Source organism: Cannabis sativa, chromosome 9 (genome assembly GCF_029168945.1).
Source record: "Cannabis sativa cultivar Pink pepper isolate KNU-18-1 chromosome 9, ASM2916894v1, whole genome shotgun sequence".
Classification (NCBI taxonomy): domain Eukaryota; kingdom Viridiplantae; phylum Streptophyta; class Magnoliopsida; order Rosales; family Cannabaceae; genus Cannabis; species Cannabis sativa.
In genome coordinates, this window is record NC_083609.1 from 55,651,697 (window position 1) to 55,657,185 (window position 5,489).

At 41.4% G+C, this 5,489-nt stretch overlaps 1 long non-coding RNA gene across 2 annotated transcripts; it reads left to right on the forward strand.

Moving 5' to 3' along the window:
- The first annotated feature begins 3,919 nt into the window (after positions 1–3,919).
- LOC133030799 (uncharacterized) lies at positions 3,920–5,489 on the forward strand. 2 transcript variants are annotated; one of them, XR_009684345.1, is made up of 2 exons: positions 3,920–3,987; positions 5,259–5,489. It is a non-coding gene; the product is annotated as an uncharacterized LOC133030799 (long non-coding RNA). The 2 variants fall into 2 exon arrangements; XR_009684344.1 differs by lacking the exon at positions 3,920–3,987 and adding an exon at positions 4,465–4,781.

Below are 5,489 nucleotides of genomic sequence, written 5' to 3' on the forward strand. Positions count from 1 at the left end.
GATAGAAAGTTTACATAAGCCATGTGATATTTATGCTTCGGGGTTTGGAACCATGTTACCTTCGGGAGACCTGATAGTATCCACAAGGTGGATTCGGTCCTTGTCTTTCTGGATTGACGGTTGTGAATTGACCGCCAATCTAATTGAACTGCAATTATCTGATTTTGACATAATCCTGGGAATGGATTTTTTGTCTAAATATGGAGCAATGATTGATTGTAAGCGAAAGATGGTGGTGTTTGAGCCCGATAGTGCTAACCCAGCAGTGTTCGTGGGTAAAGTTCAGGGGGCACGCATACCGAGAATATCGTTGTTGAAAGCTAAAGACCTGATGGGTAGAGGTTCTCTAGGGTTCATAGTTACTACAGTGGACACTAGCCAACCTGTGACATCAGGGCCTGAGCATACGAGATTGGTATGTGAGTTCCTTGATGTCTTTCCAGAAGATTTGCCGGGATTGCCACCTGTTCGGGAAATTGAATTTGTTATTGAACTGGCTCCGGGAGTGGATCCAGTGTCTAAGGCACCGTACCGAATGGCTCCAGCTGAGTTGAAGGAATTGAAGATACAGTTGCAAGAATTATTGAATCTGGGATTCATTAGACCGAGCTACTCACCTTGGGGTGCTCCGGTTTTGTTTGTGAAGAAGAAAGACGGAACCCTGCGAATGTGTATTGACTACCGGGAGTTGAACAAGCTTACCATTAAGAACAAGTATCCTTTACCTCGAATTGATGATCTGTTTGATCAACTGAAGGGGAAGACGGTCTTTTCCAAGATCGATCTTCGTTCAGGCTATCATCAGCTGAGAATTCGAGAGGAAGATATCCCAAAAACTGCGTTTCGTACTCGGTATGGACACTATGAATTTCTTGTGATGTCTTTTGGACTCACTAATGCCCCGGCGGCATTCATGGATTTGATGAACCGAGTGTTCAAGGATTATCTGGATAGGTTCGTGATTGTATTTATTGACGACATTTTGGTGTACTCTGAGACAGAAGAAGAGCATGAGTTGCATCTCAGAGCGGTTTTGCAAAGGTTACGGGATCACAAGCTTTATGCTAAGTTCAAAAAGTGTGAATTCTGGTTATCCCGTGTCTCATTTCTGGGGCACATAGTGGATAAAGATGGGATCATGGTGGATCCGGCCAAAATTGAAGCTGTTCGGGATTGGCCAGCACCGAAGTCAGCTACAGAGGTCAGAAGTTTTCTGGGTTTGGCTGGTTATTATCGTCGGTTCGTTGAGGGTTTTTCAAAGATTGCTGTACCCTTAACGGAGCTGACCCGAAAGAACCAGAAGTTTGTTTGGACTGATCGGTGTGAGAAAAGTTTCCTAGAGTTAAAGCAACGCTTGATTACCGCTCCTGTACTAACTCTTCCTTCAGATAAGGAAAAGTTTGTGGTATATTGTGATGCCTCGAGACAGGGTCTCGGCTGTGTGCTTATGCAGGCTGGGAGGGTAATAGCTTATGCTTCTCGACAGTTAAAGGAGTACGAGCAGAGGTACCCTACTCACGATTTAGAACTCGCAGCAGTGGTATTTGCGCTAAAGATTTGGCGGCATTACCTTTATGGCGAGAAATGTGAGATATACACTGATCATAAAAGTCTGAAATACTTCTTCACCCAGAAGGACTTGAATATGAGACAAAGACGTTGGCTAGAATTGGTGAAGGATTATGATTGTGAGATCCTTTATCATCCTGGTAAGGCCAATGTGGTTGCTGACGCTTTGAGTAGAAAAGGTCAGAGTCAGTTGAATACTATGAAGCAAATCTCCCAACAGCTAGCAAATGAAATGACTCGAGCTCAGATTGAGTTGGTTGTAGGGCAACTGGCTAATATTACCCTGCAATCCACTCTTCTTGAGAGAATTAAAGAAGCACAAAAGCAAGATTCAGAATTGATAAAAACCCGAGCTAGGGTTTCGGCTGGGAAGGCTAGTGATTTTTCAGTAGATGAAACGGGAATGTTGAGATTTGGGAATCGAGTTTGTGTGCCTATGGATGAGAACATCAAGAAAGAGATCATGGATGAGTCTCACACGACTCCTTATTCAGTTCATCCAGGGTCGACAAAGATGTACCAAGACCTGAAAGCCATGTTTTGGTGGCCAAGCATGAAGAATGACATCGCTGAGTATGTTGCAAAGTGCCTTACGTGTCAGCAAGTAAAAGCTGAACACCAGCGACCTGCAGGGTTGCTGCAGCCGCTGAAAATACCAGAATGGAAATGGGAAGATATAGCTATGGACTTCGTGGTAGGTATGCCTAGAACCACGGGACAATTTGACTCTGTGTGGGTCATAGTGGACAGGTTTACAAAGTCTGCTCACTTTTTACCTGTTCGGACGAATTTCTCCATTGATAAGCATGCTGAGTTATATGTTAGAGAAATTGTGCGTCTGCATGGTGTCCCCAAGTCCATTGTGTCGGATAGAGATCCAAAATTTACATCGAGATTCCGGGAAAGTACGCATCGAGCTATGGGAACTCGATTAAAGTTCAGCACAACTTTTCATCCTCAGACGGATGGGCAATCCGAGAGGACCATTCAGATTTTAGAGGACATGCTACGGGCATGTGTGCTTGACTTTGAGGGATCATGGGTAAAGTACCTTCCCCTGATCGAGTTTCTTATAAATACAGCTATCAGGCAACAATCGGGATGGCTCCTTATGAACTTTTGTATGGAAGAAAATGTAGATCGCCCATTCACTGGGATGAAGTGGGTGAAAGAAAGTTCTTGGGTCCCGAAGCTGTTCAGAAAACAAGTGAGGCAGTTGATAAGATTAGAGCGCGAATGCTCGCGGCTCAGAGTAGGCAAAAGAGTTATGCCGATCCAAAGCGTCGAGATATTGATTTTCAAGTCGGGGACATGGTATTTCTCCGAATATCTCCGATGAAAGGCATAAAACGCTTTGGGAAGAAAGGAAAGCTTAGCCCGAGGTTCATTGGACCTTTTGAAATCCTAGAAAGGATAGGGCAAGTAGCGTACAGGTTGGCTATGCCCCCAGCGCTGGCAGCTGTACATAATGTGTTTCATGTTTCAATGCTTCGGAAGTATGTCTCAGACTCGTCTCATGTTCTGAGTTATGAAGCATTGGAACTTCAACCGGATTTATCATACGAGGAACAACCAGTGCAGATACTTGATAGAAGAGAAAAAGTCTTGAGAAGCAAGACTGTGGCACTGGTGAAAGTACTGTGGAAGAACAGTAAAGTAGAGGAGGCAACCTGGGAGCTCGAGACGGATATGCGGCGAAATATCCGGAGTTGTTCAGGTAAATTTCGGGACGAAATTTCTATAAGGAGGGGTAATTGTAATACCGGGATTAAGAAAAGAATTAGCAAAACCCTAACTAGATAATTATGAGTTAATTGAGGAATTATATTATTGTATAGTTCAACATATGTGAAATTATATGAATTTAACATGTTAAGACCCCGTTGGTGAGCCAGGGGCATTTTGGTAATTATGACCCGAGAAGGGTAAATTGTTGAGATTAATTTAATTACGTGCTTAATAGAACTATATTATTATATATTATGCCTGTGTTGTCTTTTCAGGCGTGTTCTGACAGGTTGGCGCGGTATAGTCACACCCGGGAATTTCAGGCCGAACCGGGTTCGGGCCCGAAATCTAAATTTGATTGATTTATTTGGCATTATTATTTATGGGTGATAATCTGAATTTTTATTTGAAAATAATTGAGTATGAATTTACTTGAATGCCCTTGTATGTGTGAATAGGTGAAAAATTGGCCTTAGGGGCAAAATGGTCATTTGACCTTTATTTTCTATATTTGGTAAAAGCTGATTTTTTAGAGAAGTAAATGAATTTCTGGTTTTTGTATCCCTCACACCCGACCCCTCTCTCTCTCTCTAACCCTTTTCTTTTAGAAATCTTGATTTGAGAAAAAAGGGCTTGATTTGGTGTAGCTTTGTGGATGTTCTTGCTTGGGAAGAACTTGAGGAACTTGTGGTAATGATCTTTAGCCATTTTGATTTATTAATTTCTGATGTTATGTAATGAATTAAGGTGTTCTTGATTTTCTTAAAATTATGGATGCATGATAGTGGAATTAGAGGTGATTTTGGTGTTAATCTTAATGTTTTAGCTTGATTATATTGTTGAGTTGAGGAGTATGTTTACTAGTAATTTCAGATGAGATTTCTAAGGTTATATTGTGTTTGAAATCTAACCTTAAGTTCTGATTTTTGTTGTGTTCAAGCATGAGGTATTTGGGGTTTTGATGTTCATGATTATAGACTTGATTTCTAGGTTGAATTTTGCTCAAGTGTTGAGCTTGGCTTGAGTGTTGTTAATCTAATTTGTGGGATACATATTCTGTGGTGAATTTAAGCATGAAATTTGTGTTTTTACTCTGTGATTTGGTTGAGGTTCGAAGTTATGGAAAATTAACATGTTTAAGACCTTAAAAATGTAGTTTTGGGGTGTTCTAAACCCAGTAGTCGCGACGGGATTTTCGGCCGTCGCGACTGGATCTGGCAGTGAGAAATTCTGTTTTTCTCAATTTTGTTTTGGCCATAACTTTTGACTCGGGACTCCGTTTGGGACGTTCTTTATACCGTTGGAAAGCTCTTTTTGAGCTCTATGTGATTATCTGTATTTGAAATGCCATGAATTTATTTTATGAATATGAAATCAGGGGTTAACCCTATTTGTGAAAATCCCGGATTGTGTGTGACTAGGATTACCGGCACCTGGTCAGGAGCACCCGGGGATTTGGAATCTCTACTATTGCGGGACAACAGGTAAGACAGTGATTAGCACGTAGAGTATGCACAGTGGCGCTTATGTTGAGAATGATATGCATGAATGTTTAAGTAACCGGGATTAGGGTTATTACCCTAATAGGAACGGTCTAATAGCCTAGGGTTATTACCCTAGTGATATATGTGTATAAATGCCATGCCATGTTAATTGAAATGAGATTTAAGGATTATGTGCTCAAGGCATAATCAGGTTGGACTCGGTACTCATAACCGAGATGAACCGCTTCTAAGGCCTTAATGTATTTAGACGTGTGAGAGTAACACGTGGGTCTACGTCATGTAGATTTAATTAGATGTGTGAGCGCAACACATAGGTCTATGCCACGTAGACATAAATGGGCATGATGAAATAATGATCAGGTCTGTGCTATACAGACATATGTGAATGAGCATAATATATTTGTTATGATTTATACTGTCTTGCTGGGCTTGGCTCACGGGTGCTCTATTGTGCAGGAAAGGGTAAGGCATTAGCTGATCAGCCATGAGTTTCAGGAGCAGGGCGAAGAATGTACATGTTCATGCCACTTCAGACCAAGCGGGTTATGGGTCTAACAGTGTTGACTTTTGTATTCTGTTTTGCCGCTTAGGTCGGCTAGTAAGAAAGAACTTGTAATAATTTTGTAAATATTTTTGGGATCCCAACTATGTTTGAAAAAGTTTAAATATATTACAAGTTTATTTTCA